We start from the raw sequence: 23,075 nt of genomic DNA on the forward strand, positions 1-23,075 counted from the left end.
ATGGATTGCTTCATATTCAAGGCTGGTATTGATTTGAGCTGCATTTTTATTATGGTCTCAATGTATATCACATATACTAATTAGGCCTCCTTTAGGTGCTCTGCAAATAAAGAATGATGGAAGTTTAATGGAATTTGGCAACTTCTGTTCCGAGCAATGTACAAAATGAGCTCCATGGTGAAAATCCAAATGATTAGATTCTTGTAAAATTAGTGAATTATGGAGCAAATTAGGGGCAGAAATAACTAAGAATAATTAGAAAATCTTGTAAAACATAAAAATTTAAAACTTTAATATTTAGAAAATCTTGTAAAACATAAAAATCTAAAACTTTACTCTGCTGGTTTGATCTTAATAGCAGCTCATCAGGTTACGATACCGTCGAAACTTTACTTCATGTGTTTTGGAAAGTTTTTTGAATACCTCTTCATTGTATTAGGTACATAATGCCTTGACGGAAATATAATTTCACACCAGTCTGCACGAAACATCATTGAACTCTAATTAGCCAAACTTTATATCACCAAGAAGAAGGGAAGGCTTATTAAAGAACACATGGCTAGTGTAGGCGTTGGTATTAACCAGATTAGATTCAGCCCAGCTTACGCATTAGTTCGAGAGAATGTAAAGTGATAGTTCAGGAGTGTAGGGGAGGTTGTTGGTGAATATCCTAATTTCATGCCAGCTTCAGGATTGCAAAGGACATCCTAGAAAAAATGCAGACTCAAATCACAGTGGAAGAGATTATTTAGGTAAGCGCTTCGTTAGTAAAGAAATGAAGATAATTAGATAAGCAGATGAAAGGAAAATTCGTAGCTGAAACCACAATGTCCCAGAGAGCAAAATAAAATCGTTCTTACTTCCTTTAAGTATGGACCTACTACACGGCCGCAAGTCCAAAGCAGGTCCTCCTAGAACTCCTACACTCCAAGCAACAGCATGCTCACGCCCACCACAGAAATAACAGATGCAATGATGCATGTGCTATGATTACAGATATGCAGAGCATGCCCAGAAAAAGGAACACATGCTCATCAAATTGATCCAGAGTTGCAGACAAGACACACACATATGTATACAAGTTCCTATCTAACTGATTTCGACATTCACACACCCGTATAACTTATCTGCAGACACATGCCTCGGAATCTAAGGCATACATCCCAGATGTTAATGGTACTACTGTAATATCAAGCAATATCCAAATGTTAGAAAGCAAGATCAAGAGCTTTGCAAAGCTGGGAGCCCACAACAGACTATAGAGGGTCGTACAACTCATATAGCCATGGAAGACTTTTAAGCAGCATATTCCTCATGAAAATAATATGCTGGTGGATAAGAATCAGACCCCTAAATCATTTATCATGGATAGGAATAAAATTCTCAGACGCATAATGCCTAGCTTGGCTGCTCTGCCGAGCTGCAGCAACCTCTGTACCCTTACATGGTGCAATATCTGTTGAACAAAAACATCCCAAACATGCTAAATCAGTAAACTCCAGTTGTGGAGATAATTTAAAGAGCTTGATTTACACCAGCTATTACAGGCTAAAGTGAAAAAAGCAGCTCAGAATACTTGACACGGATAAAAAAATAGTAGTGTGTTGTAAGGTTCAACTTAGAAAAAGGTACGCATAAGATCTATGTTCGATAGACAAATACAAATTCCTATCTATTAAGCAATGTTAAAGTCACAAAGAAGAAAATGTTAACGAACCAGCTATCAATCTTAAGGGGCAAATAAGAAACACCCTATTTGTCTGTTTGTCTATCTGCCTAATTACATCCAAAGCATAAGGAGTGGAACCAACTAATGTGAATATTGGATGCAAACACAAGACAATCGCAGATCTAAATAAGTTGATATACGCCAGAACAGAGCCAAGGTAAAAAAAAAATGAACCTACACTCTTTGCACACATCTGGTCCATGTCAAAAGACCTATATCGTGACTTGCTCAGAACAAATCAGAAATTGTTTGTACTGAAACAATAGGGCTTATATATATTGAACCCAAACTGTTTAAGTAAGAGAACAAGTCAAAGCCCGTCACCATAACCCAGAAAACACTCAAGTTCTTAATAGCACTTTCGATCCTAAAACGTTCTTCGATGTGCAACAACATGGCACACACACCATGACCAAGACATGCCCGATTGCTTCAAGTAGGCCGCAAGAAAAACTTATCGGGCATGTTATGTCTTAAACCATTCATTAATTTGTCTGCTCGGAAATATTCACTTCCTCACTATTTTAATTTTTCTTTGACAAACATTCATTTATAGTGTTCTTATTTTCTTCAGAAAAATTCACTTAATCAAAATATTGTATACTCATTAGACGGGTGAAAAAGCTAACCCACACAAGAGTGGATCAATACCTTTAAACATCAATTATTCATTGTCTACGAGGCAAATACAATCACACCCAAAATTATAGGCAGCGATACATCCAAGCCTCAAAGGACAGGTGAAATACAAAAAGATAACTAAAGCGTATTATAGATTTGAAGTTCCAATAACCAGAATCTATCACAAACATCTGCCAAAACAACTCGATACGAGATAAATAAACTTGTCTCACTCGATATGCACACAAATGTTTTGATCTTTTTCTCAAAAATCGGAAACACATACTCAGCTCATTTTCTTCGAACCACTGAACCTGAAACATGAAACATCATGAGGTAAAACTGTATAGCTCAAATATAGATAATTGATGTTGCAAGCTGATGAAGAGAGAGATGATTCTACAAGCTCCTCTTTAGCAAATATTCATAGGTATATACATGAAGAAAATTGGGAAAAGCCAGCTCAGTCTGTAGAGAATACAACATTCTTTACATTGGTACCTGATGGTGATGAGACCGCCATGCCAACAGCGATAGCCCGAGATGCCAGGGAGCAGGACCTGGACAAGTAACTCATCAACACGTGACTGAAAATTACAACCCAAATTGAATCTCACAAATCAAAATTAAAAACGAGTACATGACGGGAGTAATAGAAACCGAACAACCATATGCATTGGAACATAGGTGTTGATAATTATATACGGTATCAATCGGTCACCGGCATCGATTAGAGCCTTAGCACCATCTACAATGCCCATTAATAAATCTGATACTTCCTTGTCAATTGATAAAGAAATACATAATACTTTAATCAATAGCTTCATCCTAAGCATGGTATTCCTCATTCAAAATTATTGTTTGCGAGCTTATACTTAATTCCAGTCAACTAATTATATTTTACTAAAAAGACAGACAAACATTAACAGAGATATTAGGCTGCTCATTCCATATGAATTAACTGAAAAAATTATGGAAAAGGGGAACTGGCGATACACCCATGAGTTGGGAAAACTCACCTGCACAAATATCTAGCCAACTTCAATGCAGCTTCAAGTTCAAAGCTTAGAGGTGAAACTCTAGATAACACATACAGGTGTAGTGTTAGTGCATTAAGTAAATCCACCAAGTTAAGAGCTCAATCTAAGTCTTTGCTCGAGTCTGTTACCGGGCAAGCCACCGTTGTGATATTCTTTCCACAGATTATACAACAAGATGGGATCTTGAGAGAATCAGAGAACCTGGGAAGGAGGAACCTGAATGATTTAAGCCTTCTAGTGATCATTTTCCTTCTTCTCTGCAATAAAAAAAAATGCTACTGATAAGCTTAATCATGCAACCAGATGCATCAAGCAACATCGCGAAATATTAAGGACTTCATGAACATAAATGAACACACAGTTCAATCACTTGAGAAATTAACCAAACAAAATATGGCTCATTAAAATAACCTTTGTCTTGTGTGTATATCATGGAGACACTACAAATCCTAGCACAAACAGGATATAACCGGTTAGGAAGAGATGCACACCTAAAAGGCAGTGGCAGAGCGTGGCCCAAACTGAAGACCGGGCCAGCAAGCTTATTGGACAGCAATTGTACACATCTGGGCCAAATGTTGTGCAACATATAGGTTGGAATTTCGTGGGAAGACCGGGCCAGGGCCCAGTATGGCCCCTGAGACGCGCCGCCACTGCTAAAAGGGAACACAAGATGTATAAAACATCCATGCCCACCTTAATTGCAAAACTACGAACAGCTAGCTAGATGGAATATAGATCTTACATACATTACTTTTATGTAGGATTTTAGTCAAACACGTTGTACGCAAAGGAAAAAACTGGATCTTGCACACGCTATATGAAATGTTTTGGGACCAAAATCAAACAGGAAGAGTCTGCCTCCACTCGTACCTCTGCCCCGATGGAAACTCATATGCAAGTCATCGTTGTACCATTCTTTTTTTTAAGTCCTCGCACAACCACAGAGAGAGAGAGAGAAACTATGCTATGGTAGCTGCCGTTTCTTATTCTCTGCCTCCTCCGTCGCCTCGCAGCTCGCCGGCCGACCCTGTCCTTGCCGCTACACGCCCACCACAGCCCCACTGCCTTCTTCCCCGGTCCATCTCCCTCGTGGATCCACCGCGCGCTCGAGGGCCTGTGGAGGTCGCCCGCGCTTCCCTCCCATGCCGTCCCTGCGGGGGACGGTCGCGCCGCCCTTGCCCGCGGCAGCGGCCCCTGCCGGAGATCGGCCGCGCCGGCGGTTCCAGAGAGGGACGTGTGGAGGGAGAGAAGCTGGTTGCGGGGATGGAGCCGGCAGCCGCCGCACGCGCAAGGAGAAGGAGGGGTGGAGACGGGGACAGCCAGAGGAGTGGTTATTGGGGAGAGAGGACTAACGCGGGGATTGGAGGAGAGGCGTTGCCGTCGTCGCCAGGCGCGCCTTCGCCGCCGCCATCTCCAGGCGCGTGCTCGCCACCGCAGTCGCCCAGGCGCGGCACTCGCCGCCGCTGTCTTCAGGCGCGCGCTCGGCTCCGTCGCCCAGGCGCATGGGCATCTAAAGAGCAAATTTCCAATCAACACGAGTTGATCAGCAGAATCCCCAATCAGGCAATCCCGACCTTTTAGCTCCTGGGTAAGCCATATCAGCGCAACTATGTTTGCTCCTCTGTCAGAGCAAGAAAATCTCGTACAGAACATAGCCTAATCTCTCAATACACGAAGGGGCACACAAAGGAAGAGCTCCACTGACTCCGAGCGCCGGTGCAATCACACCACGAGAGCAGGTAAAGTACGCAAGCATCAAATTTCCAATGCACGGATCAATTAACCAATCGGAATTTCCGACAGAGCAGGTCAATCAAGCATCTATGTACAGCATCAGCGTTCCCGCAAAATTCGTGTAATATTCCCTTCCTGGTATGATTGCCAGGGAAAGAAGATTGCACACGAAATGGATATTCCGTGCGGAAGAAGAAGAAAGAGCGAGAGCTGGGGACGAGGAGAATTTGCTTCCGTTTCTATTCTTCTTACTTGTCTTGTTCTGGTTACAACCCTCTGCTTATAAACTGCAGACTCACGCTCCTGACCTCCATGGGCCCACGCTTAACTTACACACACACCCCTCACGCCATCACCAGGACACCCACAGGTCCCTGATGGCGCACGCACGCCTAAGGCTCTGCCGTGGTCGTGACATCTTCCTCCCCTAGAAACTGTGCTTGTCCCCAAGCACCAACTGCTGGAAATCGACTCTTCAGCGTGTTCCAATCTTCCCAAGTAGCCGCCTCTGCTGGGATGCCTGTCCACTTCACTTGCACTTGCACGATTGCAGTATTCCCTTTCTTGATGAGGCGTCTATCCAGTACTCTCTCTGGTTCTGTTTCCTTGGAGTCAAGCAGTGGCAATGGAGGAAGTTCGGAAAATACTGGTGTAAAATCCGGCCTGTACTCCTTCAGCTGGGAGACGTGAAAAACATTGTGCACCCTACATTCACTCGGCAGCTCCAGTTTGTACGCCACCTGCCCGATACGCTCCAGTATGGTATAAGGACCAAAGAACTTGTGCGCCAGCTTGGGATAAGGCCTGTTCACCACAGTTGTTTGTGCATATGGCTGAAGTTTGAGGAGTACCTTGTCACCCACTTGGAACGTTTTCTCTGTGCGTTGCCTATCTCGCATACATCTTCATTCGATTCCGTGCTTGCGACCAAATGTTTCTTGAGCAGCTCATCTTGTAAGGCTCGTTCAGCTACCATGTCCGCTACTCCTGGTTCGGTGATCTCCTGCCAACGCCGGAATAGTGCCCAGATTCGGTTCATGCCCATATAGTGCCTTGAAAGGTGAGCACCCAATCGCTGAATGTGTTGTGGTGTTGTACCAGAACTCAGCAGTTGTCAACCATTTCTTCCATTCCTTCGGAGCATCTTGCACCATGCATCGCAGGTACATCTCCAGGCATTGATTCACTCGTTCACTCTGTCCATCTGTTTGAGGGTGATAGGCGGTAGTGAACTGCGGTTTGGCTCCGGTTGTTGGAACAGCATCTTCCAGAATTTGCTGGTAAAAATGGCATCACGATCAGAAGTAATGGAGCGAGGCATACCATGTAGTCTGACCACATTGTCCACAAACACTCGTGCAATCTGAGGTGCTGTGTAGGGGTGCTTCAGAGGGATGAAATGGGAATATTTGGTAAACCGATCCACCACTACTAGAATCGAATTTGCTCTGTCCGACAGCGGCAACCCTTCTATGAAATCCATTGTGATGTCCTGCCAAGCGCCCTCTGGTATCGGCAGGGGCTGGAGCAACCCATGTGGATGATTTGTGGAGTGTTTTGCACGCTGGCAGGTGTCGCACTGACTGACAAATTCCGCGACAGCCACTTTCAGCCCAGGCCAGGCAAACAACTTCTTGACACGCTGGTGGGTGGCTTGAACTCCAGAGTGGCCTCCAACAGCACTTGCATGCAGGGCTGCTATGATTTTGGTCTGAAGGGCAGAGTTTGCTCCTACCCACACTCGGCCATTTCGCTTGATAATGCCTTGGGTCAGCTCATAGCCGTGTTCGTCCGGGCTGGCGATGGCCAGCTCAGCTAGTCGCCGTTGGGCGTCTTGATCCGTGGCATAGGAATTGGCAATTTCCTGTAGCCATGCTGGTTGCGCGGATGAGCAGGTTTGGATGGCTAGCAAGTGCCCCACGCGCGACAGTGCGTCCGCTGCATGATTTTCTGCCCCCTTACGATAGACAATCTTGAATTGTAGTCCCATCAGTCGCGCCATTGCCTTGCGCTGCAGAGGTGAATGCAGATTCTGGTCTTCCAGGAAACACAGGCTAGCGTGATCAGTTTTAATAATGAACTCATTCCTCTGCAAATAAGGGCGCCACCGGTCGACTGCCATGAGTAGGGCGAGGAACTCCTTTTCATAGATTGAAAAATGCTTGTGCACCGCGCTTAAAGGTTTGCTCAGGAAAGCCAGTGGATGTCCATTTTGCATGAGCACAGCACCAATGCCTGAGTCACATGCGTCCGTCTCCACTACAAAAGGTGTGTTGAAATCCGGAAGTTGAAGGACTGGAGTGGTTACCATTGCTGTTTTTAGTGCTTGAAAAGCTTCAGTAGCTGCATCATTCCAGAGAAACCCTTTCTTCTTCAGCAAGGTGGTCAAAGGGCGTGCAATGATTGCATAATTCTTCACAAACTTCCGGTAGTACCCTGTCAGCCCCAGAAATCCCCGCAGTTCTGTGATGTTAGTTGGTAGAGGCCAATCCTGCATCGCTCTTGTCTTGGTGGGATCTGTGGCCACACCTGCCGCTGACACTATATGACCCAAATACTCCAAGGAGTCACAGGCAAAGGAACACTTACTAGCCTTGACATACAGTTTGTTATCCTTGAGTAGCTGGAGCACCTCTTTCAAGTGTTGTACATGTTCATCGAGGGACTTGCTATAGACGAGGATGTCATCCATGAACACTAGCACTGATCGCCTAAGGCATGGCTGGAGCACTGAATTCATAACGCATTGGAATGTGGCAGGTGCATTGCACAAACCGAATGGCATGACACGGAATTGGTAGTGCCCTTGGTGGGTTTTGAATGCCGTTTTCATCTCGTCTTCTGGCAGCATTCTGATCTGATGGTACCCAGCCCGCAGATCCAGCTTGGAAAATATCTTGGCACCACCTAGTTCATCCAATAGCTCGTCAATGATAGGCATTGGAAAAATGTTCTTGATGGTGAGCTCGTTTAGCCGGCGATAATCCACACAAAACCTCCAGCTCCCATCTTTTTTCTTGACTAGAAGAACTGGTGAAGCGAAGGGAGACATGCTGCGCACAATTACTCCTGCCTTGAGCATCTCAGCGACTTGCCGTTCGATTTCATCTTTGTGTGCCGGGGAATACCGATATGGCCTTGCATTTACTGGTGGTTCATCTGCCTTGAGAGGAATAGCATGATCATAATCCCGGGCTGGTGGTAGCTCCACGGGTTCAGAGAAAACCACCTGAAACTGCTCCACCAGTTGTTGTATCTCTGCTGGCATGGCATCAGTTGCAATTGTATGAACAGAGCCGTCGACTTGCACTACTGCCAGAGCCCAAATGTCGTTTCCTTTGGACCATTTTGCTACTTGTTCGACTGTGACTTCCCTAACCGACGTGGCTGTGGATTCCTGCAATCCTTGCAATGTCACTTGTTTCCCATTGTAAGGAAAAGAGAGGAATTTTCTGTTCCAATCCGTTGTCATAGGACTATGCTTCTTCAACCAGTCTATTCCCAAAATTGCATCATATGCGCCCAGATCAAGCACTCTCATGGGTGTCACGAAAGTAGCGCCATTAGACCACCAAGTAAAGTCAGGCACTATCTGTGTGGAGTGCATATATTCGCCGTTGGCAACCTTGACCGCCACTGTAGGAGCTTCCTGTACTGTGCAATTTGCTTTCTCCAGGAGTTGAGAGTGGATAAACGACCCACTGCTGCCGGAGTCCACCAGAATAATGAAGACTTGGTTACCCACCAACGCACGCAGCCTCAAAGTTTCTGCCCCCTCTGATCCTGCCATGGCATGGATCGACAGACTCAGGCGTTGTGCCTCCGCCATGTCCTGCATCTCAAGCATGTTCAGCACTTCTTCGGCTAACATCACCGGGCCATCTTCAGTGTCCATAGCATTAAGGGTTGCTGCTTTTTTCTGTCCGCAGACATGTGTTGGATCATACTTAAGCCCGCACTTGAAACATTCCCCGTTGGCTCGCCGATACTCCCTTAGTTGTCGGTCCTTCCACAGGTCGCCCGTGCCCATCTTCAACGGTGCCTTGGGAGCAGCATCAATGCGAACTGCAGGAATGTCCCCTCGATTGTATTGTCTCTGAGCTTTCCTAGGTGCAGCGTCAAGGACCTCTTGCTGAACCTTTGCTATGAGGTAAGCTCGCTCCAGAGTATCCGGGATATGGGCCTCCACAGCACCCCTCAGCTCAAATTTCAACCCCTTGATGAACTGTGAGATGAAGAAATTTGTGTCGTAGTGTGGATTGAACATGGACACCTGGTACACCAGTTTCTGAAATTCCTGTATGTACTCCTCTACCGTACCACCTTGTTTGAGTTGCAGCAGGGCCTTCATGAATTTGCGCTGGTCATCACCTCCAAATTCTGCCTCAATTGCAGTAATGAATTGGGGCCAGCCTCTTATGTCATGTGTCTGCTTGTATGCTTGTAACCAGACTGCTGCGTTTCCATCCAGGTGAAGTGTTGCTGTGGTCATCCAGAGAGCAGGGCTGATGTTGAACACTCGGAAGTAATCGAGACATTGATCTCTCCATATGCGCGGATGTTCGCCTGAGAATCGAGGAAAATTCATCTTGGGCATCTGTTGTCGTCCCCCACCTTCCGTGTTTCCATGATAATTTCGAGCGACACCCACGCCCACAAACTCACCGCCTCCTGCACCTCCCAGTCGACTGCCACCTGCGCCCCCAAACTCACCGCCACCTGCGCCGCCCGATCTACCTCCTCCCGCGCCTCCAGTACCACCTCCGCCCCCGCCAGCCAGAAAGCCCTCAGAACCACGCTCCGCCTCTGTTGCGCCCGTGCTTGAGGATGCTCCAGCAGTGTTCGCCGTCCACTTGGCCTTCGTGTGGAAGAGATGAGAGGTACCGGAGTTCAGCATCTCACCAGGATCTGGTTCCTCGTCCGCTGGTGGAGGCTTGTCCGCGACCCCCGTTTCGCCGATCTTCAGTTGCGCCATCAACGCCTGCAGGATGCGCGTGGTGTCGTCGTGCTTGGTGGCGCTGCTCTCGATCGCGGCTGCTTGGTGGTCGAGCTGCGCCCGCATCTGCTGCTGCGCCGTGTCCACTCCCGCGACAACCCCGTGCAGGAGATCGAGGCTCGATTGAAGCTGCTTCAGCGTTTCCGCTGTCGCCGCCGCCGCCTCCCCCATCGCCGCCACAATCGCCCGCGTCTGTGCGGATGCCTTGGACGGCGCCGTGGTGTCCCCGTGCACGATTGAGTCAACCAAGGTGAGGATTTACCGCAATCGAGATCAGATCGAAGATCTTCACCCAATCGCAACCCGGCCCAGGAATTACAACTCGAGATCGGAGGGGAAAGTACGCACACACAGCGATCGCGCCCTCGAATCGATTGAATCTGATACCACTGTAATATTCCCTTCCTGGTATGATTGCCAGGGAAAGAAGATTGCACACGAAATGGATATTCCGTGCGGAAGAAGAAGAAAGAGCGAGAGCTGGGGACGAGGAGAATTTGCTTCCGTTTCTATTCTTCTTACTTGTCTTGTTCTGGTTACAACCCTCTGCTTATAAACTGCAGACTCACGCTCCTGACCTCCATGGGCCCACGCTTAACTTACACACACACCCCTCACGCCATCACCAGGACACCCACAGGTCCCTGATGGCGCACGCACGCCTAAGGCTCTGCCGTGGTCGTGACAATTCGGTCAACGGAAAGGAAAAGGGCAGGAGCGAACCTGTGTTCGTCCTCGGTCCAGGCGATCCCCTTCCGGCGCTCCTGCTCGGCGGACTTGGACGAGCCCTTGTCGACGCCCGAGCCCTTCTTCCCGCCCCCGCCCCCGGAGCCCCCGCCGTCGTCGGGCCCGGCGTCGCCGGCGTAGACGAGCAGCGGCACGCGGCCGGCCTCGATGCCGTCGACGTCCTCGACGAGCAGCTCGTAGTGGCGTCGGACCTCCTCGGGCATCTTGCCCGGGACGGCGGTAAAGATGGCGTCCCACATGGCGGCCTCGTCGTCCGGAACCGGCAGCGTGGCCAGCGCGTTCTCGAACGCCTTCTCCTGCTCCCGCGTCCACGTCCCGGAGGCGGGCATGGGCATGGAGCCGGACATCTCCGCGCCCATGGAGTGGTGGCCGCGCGGGGGCGAGCAGGCACAAGATTGGGGGAGAGTCGCGCGCGGGGATTGGGAGAAACGGCTAAGGTTTCCCAACCGTGGTCGGGCTAGGCGGGCTTTTTAGTGACCCATGGATAAAATGTGGGTCTGCGGGAGGGCCTCGCGCCCTGGACGAATGGCCGGTCGAGATCGTGCCACGTCACCTCGATCGAATGGCCCAAAATCCAAACGCCTGTGAGGCCCCCTTTAGATGTTATATCCGCATCATGTTCCAGTTTATTAGCTGGCTCTTATCATGAATGCTCCTTTGCTCGGATTGAAGATTCTAGGCATACAGTAAGCTAGGTACAGCCTGACCTGCCAGGAACCGCCTTCGCCTAGCGCCCTGGTCATTTACACAGTGTTTTCTGATGTGGCCTGACAGTAATGGAGATAGGAGCAGCGGTTGAAGGCGAAGTTTTGTGGGAATGAAAACGAAGCAGAAGACCAGGTTTGAACGCCATGCCTTAGAACAAGGATATTAGAGCATCTCCAGTTGCGTCCCCCAAACCGTCCCCCAAAGCGCGCCGGATTGAGCATTCGGGGGACGTGTTTCGTTCGTGCCGCGTTTGGGGGACGTCGCTCCCCAGCCGCGTCCCCAAACGCCGCCCCCAAACATTAAAATACTCTTTTTCGTTTTTTTACATTTTTATTTCAATAAAGAGAAGTAATATTTCATAAACTAATACATAATTGGGAACGTGGTTTACACCAAGACATAATTGGAATATGGTTTTCCACAAACTAATACATAGTTTGAACCATGGTTGACACAAATATAAAATATTGCAAAAAAACTAAACCTAACTAAGCCGTGCATCGAAGGTTTCGTGTGTTCGCTGCCAAGAAAGAACACTCGAGGGCACACCCAGTCACCCAAACTGCAAAAAAAACTAAACCTAACGAGACGCGTCGCTGCGCCTCTGCGGGAACTACACCGTCGCTGCGCGCCAATAACTTCCGTCACGAGGTCGGCGACGGTTAGGTTAAAATTTATTATGCCGCTGACGCGGCCCCACCACTCCCCGCCTCGCTTTTCGGTGTGTCCGGCGTCCCCGGTGCGTCCCCTGTGGGACGGGGACGGGCTCAGGGCGCCGGACACCGTATCGGGCCGCGCCGAACAAAAAACGGTTTTGGGGACGCGGCTGGGAACGTTTGTTTGTCCGGCGCGTCCCAAATCGCTTTGGGGGACGGTTTAGGGGACGCGACTGGAGATGCTCTTAGTATGTCTAGCACCCTATGACGCTGGACGAGACCGATGGAAGCACCACGTGGTGTTGAGACGACAGTCAGATTTGGTAATCATTCATGTATTTCTTGATGTTTAGCCTCAACGCGCCTCACATGTTTGGTAATACTTCACTAATATTGTTGCAGGGAACTTTCAGTTTCATAGGGTATTCCCTTTTTTATCATCTTGCAGTTTATACATCTTTAGGATTGATATAGCAGGATGAGAAATTAGGTAAAAAGCTCTAAGATCAGCTGAAAGGTGCAAAACCATGAGCAACGAAAACCAAAGGAGCGGGCGAAAAGCCAAATCTGTAAGCTTTGGGCCAAGTTTACTAGATTTTTTTTTGGCATTACATGAATCCATTTTGTATTACCTCCCTTTCAGAACTTACCATTAGCTAATGAGTCATTTACTTGCTGGAACTTGTCAGATCTGTATGCAGTCTAGTCTGAATTTTGGAACTTAGTTATCCAGGAGGAAGTATTTGATGCTTGGTGTAATTTTGCAGGCATGATCTCACGTCGGTAGAGAATCTTTGGTCATGACTTCAGTTTACATAAGGTTGTGAAATTATTTGTAGTTCGTAGAGATTTTTATAGCACCCATGAAGATATGAACATAAGTGGTGGAGTTGTACATGTAGGTTATTATTTAAACTGAATAAACATGTTTGATATACTTCGACGCTTAATATGTAATACTGTGGCCTATATCTTACTGCTTTCCAGTCCTATGTGTACCTACTTTGCTTCTCTGTATTTGTGCTTCCCCACTAATAAAAATAAGTTAGTGGAACTTTAATCAACAATCTGAAGTGGCCCAACAGTAACATATCCGAAATATTATAAATATATAGTATTTCTTAAGGCCATAGAGGATCATTCGAAATATCATAAATCTATATAGTATTGTATTAATACTTGTGGCATCATGTGTTCTGTTTTTCTGTTTGTTGCAATTGCAAAGTTTGAAAATGCTCTGTGTCATTTTTTCGGTAAAGGGCGCTTTATTATTTCAAGTTTAAGCAATACACCTGGCCTCTGCATAACGGGGATGCACACAGCCGTTTTTGTTCTCAAAACCATCGAAAAAACAAAATTACATGAGTATTAAATCTGCCAAGACCAAAACACTAGACAGGCAAGATTCTTCGACTATGCAGCCACCCATGTTGGGTAATAAACTCCCTCTCCGTTTCCTCCAATCGTGAATACACCTCCGTAAAAAGGTCGCGGTTCTCCGATCGTTGCAGCGACGACCATAAACGGAGTAACGCCGTACATCGGTAGATAACATGCATAAGAGAAGAATTTTTATTATCAAAAACCTTGTCATTTCTACATAGCCAAAGCGACCATATGACGGCAATCGCTCTCACCCTGATAAGGACTTTAAACCTAACCTCCACTCCGTTTAACCAATTGCCAAAAATGTTTGCAATGCTTTCCGGAGGGTATAAGGTAGAACCTATCTGAATGATTGACCATATAGATCTCGCGAACTGGCATTGGAAGAACAAATGTTTTATTGTCTCATCTCCGTGACAGAAAACACACTTCTTACAACCATGCCAATTCCGCTTTGCAAGGTTATCTTTAATAAGAATAACTCCCCGACGAAGGTACCAAGCAAAAAACCTTACTTTCAGTTGTATCCTCATCTTCCAGATGGATTTATAATTTATTACTGGATGACTGGGTTCAATTAAGACTGTGTACATGGACCCAACAGAAAATACCCCATTTTTTGTGAGATTCCAGCGGAACTCGTCTGAACCTTGTAGCAGCTGGACAGAGTCTAATCTTTGTATTAGCTCATTCCAAGAAGCCAAACAAGGTCCAACAAGATCACGCCTGAACATCATAGACGGGGGTGATGTTTTCATCACCTTCTATAGAGTATCATGTTTCTGTATCTTCTGCATCATGTAGATTCTTTATTTAAAAAACACCTACAGTGCAATGTTGTCAATGTGACATTGTGGCTACCTCATCCTGAAGTGGCACTTGGAGATCTATCATACCTTGAGATCGGTATAGCTTAGGGAAGGTCAGCTTGTCTGTTTTATGTGATTGCCCATTTCTTTATTTCTCTGTCGCTTGTCACTGTTGCAATAATATTGTGCCTACTGGTAATCTTATTATAATTTGCGGTCATTTTTTGTTTTCCGGTGTAAAACAGCGATTAGAGGATTGGCTTGTGGAAGTTGTCAAATAACACCAGGGGATGGAGGTGAGATAAGCAGACCTGCCTCACATGATGCTTGGTAAGATTATACTATGCGAGGATTTCTGTAATGTTAAAAAGTGTGTGGATGGTTATTTGTTGCGGTTTCCGTACTATTCTTAAATATACTGAGTTCGGCACAATCAAATATTTTATGAACTTGCTCAGAAATTAATGTGCTGACTGTTCTCTTGCCTACAAATGGTATTTCACATGAACATTTATGCATAAAGACAACAAATAATGTGCAAGGGAATACGTTAAAATCTGCATGATTAGGAAATCACAATTACACTCTCTGTCTGTTAACAACAATACCATATTTTTATTTCCTTCATATTAAACCGCAGCATCTCCTTACAGTTCTGTATTAGATGAATAAACTGCAACCTAGATTGAAGAGCTAAGCACGTGAAACTAAACTCTGATCCCTCTTAAATAATCCATGAACTCTCTGATCACATTTTCTGTCCGGTATTGACACTAAAACTATGGTTTCTAATATAGTTTGCCGATACTGCTTTGATTTCTCCAAAATAAAAGAGCAGAGCCAGCATATGGGCATTTAGAACGTCTGGCAGATTATTATCTCCAGGTAACTTGATAGGATTTATCTTGACGAGAGGATAGATGATTTAGTTTAGCGACGCCTCATGGATGGGAATGCAGTGGGATGCCCTCTCATTTTGTGTGCTCGCCAGTACGTCAACGTCGGCAAGATGGTACTACCGAGCTAAGTGAGGAGATGGGGGCTATAGTTCTGCTCTGCTCTGTTTAGATGGTGACTAGGTGAGCACGTCATATTACAATACCCTCCATGCTACATTGACTGGATCTGCTTCATCTATTACTCGTATTATTTTTCTTTGTAGGAAACAATTAGACGATCTTGATTTCTTTTTGTCTCATTTCTGCTCGAGCAATTAATATATAGGACGCTATAGAATGTGTACATAAGTAACCAGCAGACAGTACCGCTCAAACCTGTTGTTCCACTTATCCATGATTTGAAGATACAGACCATGTACTATACGGTCGAATTTTCGGTGTGTGATGATAGCCTAGATGATTTGGGCTCTCAGATTATCAGAACATGATCATTATTGCTAAGCCTAAAATTGATGGAGAGAAAGTTGTGATTCGGATATATATTACTGTTTCTTAATTCCAATAGCTATTAATTAATATTAATATAAGTCTCAACTTTAATTAATTATTTGCCTGATGACCCCATTGTACAAACGACACTGCTCTGCACTCTCATCTACAGTCCATCAAACAGGTGCACACTCCCGGAAGAATTGACCACCTGCTGCTACTTCTACATCAGGTCGTAATACTATGCGGCGAAGCGAGGAAGGAGGTGGGGAAGACGTGGAAGACTAGTTAATTTGTATGTGGAAATTCCCATATATATGTCACAAGGAGATCCACACGCACGAGAAATTGATGATGTGATATGTAGTTATCCACTGTCCTTCAAAGTAAACTAGGAGGCGTCAGCGCGGCGCACGCCGCGCCGGTGACCTTTTGCACGATGAGTGCCCTAGCAATTTTGGTCCATGTATGATGTATTCTTACTTTGTAAGCCGGCCGAATGGCTATGAACCGCTGGATCAATTTGGTAGCAATATTGGTGGGCTGGGTAGATGGGCTGCGCTAGCGAATATAGTCCATATGTGATCCATCAATGCCAGCAACTTCATTTCTTGAGTTTATATTTTCTTACAGTCTTTCAACCATTTTTTTAATTCTCACGAAACTGCTAGAGGCTGAGCTCAAAAAAATAAACTGCTAGAGGCTAAGGGCGTGTTTGTTAGCCCGGGTCACTAGAGAAAGACATTCTCAACCCATACAAGCTAACCTTATACAAGCTCAGGTGAGATTTTACCACACATTTGGTAGATCGGGTGTGCTCACACATTCTGAACAGAGATGGTGTTTGGTGAGGCAATCTGGGCTCAACCGAGCTGGTCCGATTTTTTTACACAAAGAACCTTGAATAGAAAAATTAAAAGCAATCAGGTCCCTAAAAGCCAAAACGAAAAGCAATCGGGCCCCTGAGAAACCGCCGCCGGCGAGAGGAGCGGCCGCCGATGAGAGGAGCCGCCGGTGCGAGGCCGTGGCGGGTGCTCGACGAGAGGCGGCGCGTGGCCGAGGCCGTGGCAGCACGAGGCCGAGGCCGTCGAGGCCATGGCGGCGCGAGGCCGAGGCAGTGGCGGCCAGCCGAGGCCATGGCGGCGCGAGGCCAAGGCAGTGGCGGCCGGCCGAGGCCATGGTGGCGCGAGGCCGAGGCAGTGGCGGGCGGTCGACGTCTCGACGACGAGGTGATCGGCGGGAGGAGGCAGAGCTGGCTCTGCCACGACACTGGGTCGTCGTGAGGTGCGATGCAGGGATAAGAGAGAGAGGATTTGGGGAGAATGACCTGTGGGGTGGGGGTCTTGGGGGTGCCGCGGGCCACGCTACAGTTCTTTACGGGATGAGCTCAACCGGGATGAGGAGAGAAGCTCGATTTGGACTTCTCTACCGGGCAGGACTGAGAGCTCATTTTTTGTGGTGAGGCGGCCGATCCGACCTAACAAACACTAGATGGTCCAAAAATCTCGGTTGGGAGGAGATTTTCTGGGTAGACCCGACCTACCAAACACACCCTAAGACGATAGGGAAAGAACAGAGTGGACAGAGCAAGCGGTCAGCAATCACCACCAGCGACCAAAGCAACCGGAGACTGAAAGAAATTAAGCAGCGAACATTACGCGAGGCGCCGCCGGCATTAATCGATGCATGGCCGCCGCCTTGTTGCGTCCTTCGCCGTGCTAGCCGGCGCGCAGGTCGAGCCGTTGTTGTGCGCTGCCCGCCGTGTTATCGGCTAGCCAGTCTCACACCTTCCTGCTGACGGCCGACCAACGCGGCCGTGGCAATTAACTGGGCGTTTACGGCGACGGAGCTCTGTTGCAAGGCAAGATCCCGTCAGTCGGCATCGCCAACGTCGTCGGCGAGTTCCTGAGGGAAGAGGAATTCCTCGTTGGTAGCAGGCATCGGTGGTCGGAGAGCCGTAGGGGACAAATCAAGGGCAAGCAGTCACTTGACGGCGGCCCCGACTGGCTGCTCTGCCGTGCGCGTGCAGCTGCCTATGCTACGTGGATATGTCAAGCACCATTCTCTCCCGGCAACGCTGCAGTAAGCTGCTTCTCCCCATGCATTTCACTCCCCTTAATTCAGATCAGAAATAAGAAAAAGCTGCACCATCGGGCCATGCACAGGGAGCAGCGGCAGCTGTGGTGAATCCCCATATTCATTTTTGGTTCTTGGCCTGCATCTCTTCATAATTGTCACTTCGTGGATAGTGATATGTGGGGTTCAGTTTTTCCTCTATCCATACACAACACAGCAGAAATGATATGTGAACATTCACCTGTAGCTTTGAATGAATATTATTTCTCCGTACTCATGCACAATAGTATGCTCAGTTCAGACAATCTGCTTATTTTTTATTTTGCCACCTTGACCTTACCAATGTAAATCTCAGGCAAGTAAATCAGAAGTATGGAACTGTGTGTGTGCTGCCAAATTAAGCTACAGCACTCTGAAGTTGACGCTCTTACTCTCGGCTAGATGAAGAAACAGAATCTGGCGTTTTAAGGAAGGTCAATTCAGTTCTGTGATTCAGAGATTCATGTACACCTCAAGAAAGAATATGAAGCTATAACTCTTATGCAGGCTCAGGCATGGTCCAAGTGCTTAGGTAATTCGCTATATTCTTTTACCATGTGACAGTATTTCAACATCAAGTGTCAACGGTCTCAAATGTCAATGTAGGACAGAGAATACTGGTAAGGGAAAAAAAATAAGCTTTTTCAATCAGGTTGATGATAAAAAGGTGTGTCTCAACTCTCAAATGTCAATGTAGGACAGAGAATACTTGTAAGTTGTTCTTTCTTGTGTGATGTATGTTCAGACGTGCAGGCGAAGCTACATACCATTGTCATTTTGACAGTAGCCTAATGATTCCATGTTGCTATTGGTTTTTATAATAGCTAAACCATTTTGTGCACATGTTAACAGAAATTGTTGCATTGAAGAAAATCAATAGTAAAACTTGAAAGAAAGTAGTCGTTGCTTTCTGAATTGTATTTCTAGTTTGCCTGATCTGCTAAAGCTTTATCTTCAGTAGTCAGACGAATATATTTTTAGAAAAGTAGAAGGAACTAATTTCACAGATATCCCAATCATTACCAAGAAAACTAATTGAAACGATAAGAAGCATTATAAAGAATTGAAGACAGAAGATTTCAGCACATAGACTGACTATAAATATATACTATATAACATGAAGTACAGAAATCATAAGGCTGACCGTAGCATAGAATGGGAAGCTCTGTAGTATCATGTGTAGAAATGCTAAATTTTATTAACATTTCGCTTAATTAACCGAAGTTTGTCTTCAATGGACTGGCTGCTGGAGAAGAACTGGGAATATAGAAGAAAACCTAATTATACAAACATCATAGGTTATTGCTAAGTATATTGATTAGAAGGATAAGAGGAAATGTAAGAACAGAAGATGCAGAGGATAGCAACAGGAAAAAAAAAAACATAGCACTCACTATTAATAAGCAGTACTTTGCCACTGGCAAACAAAGCGATACATGAAGAGAGTAGCACATATAAGAACTGAGTTTTAATAAAACACAGGAGCACATTTGGAGATTAGCACATAGTTATTCAGTAGATAGATCAATTGTGCCATAAAGGGTGTCCTCGATGTTCAAAGCAGCCGAAGTAGCGTTCTTTCGCTGGTTTCTTCTTCTCATAAGCCATGGTACGTGAAAATAGATAACTTATGAGTCTTTAATGTAAGGATAGCTAGTCCTGGTTTGTTGCAGAAATGCACCTTTTCTTGGTTGATGTTGCAGGTGCGGTTTCATTCTTCCTTCCCTTTCCTCCTGTTGTAGAGTTTGTATCCTTGAACAAAAAAAAATGTACAATGATGGCTAAGTTCTATCTGGAAGTAATATATAAGTTAAGCTTTCAATAGATAAATCAAGGAAGATATTACCTGGTTTATTTTATTTACCTTCTCTGGGTCTGAAAGTGTTGGCTGCATGACATCTGTGGTAGGTGCAGTGTCTGATTTTCTGCTACTCTCCTGTGGATCAACTATACCTTCAGAGGAATTGAGTACTATGGATTTGTCTGTATTTTCTGAACTTTTGGAGTTAGTTGTGGATGTTGTCGCTCGACTGGCATTGTTAATCAATTCGGACCTTCAAACATGAAAGGTTATATTGTTGGCATCTGGTAGCATATAATCGGTCCTTCCTCTGATAGTTGCAACACCTAGGACAGCTTTCTGGCCTCTGAGTGTAGTGCCATTGGCGCCCAAAATTATTTCTTTAGTCACCTCGTTGGGCTTGACATCCTTTCAGTTAGCGGATAGTTTGTACCTGTCGATGTTGTAAGGATTAATTATTAGATTCACATGAGAGAAAATCATTAGTTTTATGTGAGTAATCTGTCTTAGAAGACTGTACAGTAGTTTACCTGTGCTTTCCTTCTATGTAATATGTATGGCCACTTCGGGAATTTGTAGACATTTCCGTTAGGATGTCTTCTTTCAGCAATCTTTACAGGACATGAGCACGCAGTCTTGAACATTCTTTACTTCTGTCACGACAATTTCCAGCTTGTAACTTTTTCCTCGTGTGTCATTAATGCATTAGCTTTGTTCAGATATAAGCATATTATATTGATAGTCATATTAATGGAAAGATGTTCACCAAAATAGTTTCTATTGGTTCTTTAGCTAGAGCATATAGTGTTGTCTCTATTGGCTCAGGTCTTTATTTTCTCCCCTGCCTATCTAGCTCATGTGGGTGATCTTGGAGGCTGCAACAAATTTGCACACACATGGTTAGTAAATAACATGTATGTTAGTATATTGGATCTAGTGGTTTATGCATTGTACCTGTCTTTCATATCAGATATTTCTGAAACAGGTATATTGACATACCAACATGTGAAGGATGTACTCTTGAAAGATAGCACTCCTGCAGCGGCAATAGTACTGTAAGTATAATCATACACTCCATTTAGCTGCTATATACATTTTATTGATGTATGCATGATGAAATATACCTGAATAATAAGAACTTTCAGCTGCTCCCTAAATTGATCCATGGGAAAACCTTTTCCATGCATCAGCAACAATGAAACTTTCTGAAGTTTAGACCGAACCATCTTTTAGCTGCTCCCTAAATTGATCCATGGGAAAAGTTCAAGGTTCATATATATATCATAAATTGCATTTAGTGCAAATTAACTTGCCATACTTTTTTAGAAGAAAAGACGTGCTTCAGTAACCTGGAGTTGTCAATCAAATAGTATATTGAGGTAGGTAATTTTATACAGTAGCAGAAAAGAAGTCCTAGTTACCAAGGATTTATACTTGTGGGTCACTTTTCCTCTTCTCTGGTGTATATCACCATGCAAGGGAAATACAGCTGGTCTTTTAAAAGCTGGAAGAACAAATACCAAATGGATAATCGATGAGATACGTGTGACAACATTACATCTTATGGCAATACTGCTGTATTAAGAAATCAATCTGATAAAAAAGGGTAAACAATATACTACAGTTTTAGTAAACATATATGGAATATCACATTAACTAACTTGCCTCGGCTATAACAAAAATATGTATTAACTTGGTTGGATAAAAGCACAATCATGCATGGAAATTATATGGACTAATAAAATAATGGTACACCAAATAGCAATTTCACGCCATATTGTATTTGGACGCCTCATATATGGGAAAATAGTTGGAGCTCTTGGAAAAGAATTCTGAAACATCGTTTGCCAAAATTGTTTAAATACATGGACATGTTATTACAAAAAAAAATTATGAAAGTGAACAGGCCAGTGATATCATCATGAGCATACTATGCATATCCATAACTCATGCAGTACCTACCATGGCTTTGTCACCGGCGAGGAGCTGGCTTCAATGTGTTGACAGATCCTGAAAGCAAGCTCCTCTTTGTCCATGGGATGATCAACACCACAAGGCACTGCTTATTTTCGCTTATTTTCCTACAGGGGAGGGGAAGACTCGTGAAACAGGAAGCTTATTGGATCGTTGCTGACTGAGAAGATGATCAACACAGTATGGAGGCTATGTAGTGGCGCACAAAGGTGTTGCCTGTGGGGTGTGTGGGATACCTCCGGACGGCGCCCTCCATGGGAGTGAGTTCCCTGACGGCACCACCAAGCACGAGTTCGAGGCACGATGGAGAAGGCAGGAACCAATGTAGCTACTCCTCAGGCGACCACACACACATCATCATCTCCTCCACCTACTGATCACGGGGGATGAGTGGCCGCGGCGGCTCCTCCCATAAGCGCACTGCCTAGGGAAGGAGAGGAGGGGGCCAAGGCCCTGTACCACCTCTGGAAGGGGAGGAGAACACCAAGATCTTCCCAGGAAAGAGAGGATGGTGTGCTACAGAAACAGCTGCCTCTATAGGCGGAATTGCGGACGGAGAGGGATAGGGGGCATAATCCCAAGAAGGCAGGCGGCAATGAAAGGAAGACAGAAGATGAGAGAAGAGAGATTGGGGATGGGCGCCGCTTTGACCACCAACGCTTTGACTGAAGAAACCAGAAGGAAGTGATCCACAATAATAGGAAGGAGTGGAGGAAGGCCAGCAACCGGTTGCCGGTTGCCATCTGCCAAAAAAAAGTGACGCGTAAATAGGAAGGAGTGGAGGAAGGCCAGCAAAGTAGCAAACGATGGGGTGGAAAAAAAAATAACGGTTACGTGTCAGACAATCGCTGGAGGATGGAGTGGATAAATAGGCTATGAAGAATCTTTTTTTTTTTTGAAACGGGCAAAAAAGCTTTTGCCTTATATTGATAAAGGAGAAGCAAACAGGTACATGGCAAGAGCCAAAAACAGAAAAAAGGTGGACCAAACTCCGCCAAGAAAACAACTCAGCTAATCAAATCCGCAAGGCTCTTGGCACCTGCCAGGATCCAATCTTTTCCTTCTTCCCTGATCTTGTGCATGACGACCGAAGGCAGCGATGATTTATTGTTGAAAACGCGGTCGTTCCTCTCCTTCCATATCTCCCAAGTGATGAGAATAACCGCGAGATCGCAGCCCTTTGGGAGAAGAGGTAGTGGTCGATGTGATGGCCCGCCAATAATCAATGACCTTGGCTCTACCTTCTCCAAGGCTGCTCATAAGATCCGGACAAGAGAGCCAGGAGGCCGCCGCGGTCCGGGACGCGCTTGGAGAAACGACATTCAAAGAAGATGTGCCGAGCCGTCTCGGGGAGCATCTGCGGAGCCG

At 45.8% G+C, this 23,075-nt stretch overlaps 2 long non-coding RNA genes across 2 annotated transcripts; both read right to left on the reverse strand.

The window, feature by feature from the left end:
• Positions 1 to 2,695: 2,695 nt before the first annotated feature.
• LOC124701070 lies at positions 2,696 to 3,541 on the reverse strand. The gene is made up of 3 exons (XR_007001909.1): positions 3,519 to 3,541; positions 3,370 to 3,429; positions 2,696 to 2,910 (listed from the first exon to the last, which is right to left on the reverse strand). It is a non-coding gene; the product is annotated as an uncharacterized LOC124701070 (long non-coding RNA).
• Positions 3,542 to 20,111: 16,570 nt separating this feature from the next.
• LOC124703869 lies at positions 20,112 to 21,630 on the reverse strand. Its single transcript, XR_007003379.1, has 6 exons — positions 21,155 to 21,630; positions 20,858 to 20,973; positions 20,688 to 20,769; positions 20,500 to 20,608; positions 20,264 to 20,412; positions 20,112 to 20,166 (listed from the first exon to the last, which is right to left on the reverse strand). It is a non-coding gene; the product is annotated as an uncharacterized LOC124703869 (long non-coding RNA).
• Between the last annotated feature and the right edge of the window lie 1,445 nt (positions 21,631 to 23,075).

Source organism: Lolium rigidum, chromosome 3 (assembly GCF_022539505.1).
Source record: "Lolium rigidum isolate FL_2022 chromosome 3, APGP_CSIRO_Lrig_0.1, whole genome shotgun sequence".
Classification (NCBI taxonomy): Eukaryota; Viridiplantae; Streptophyta; class Magnoliopsida; order Poales; family Poaceae; genus Lolium; species Lolium rigidum.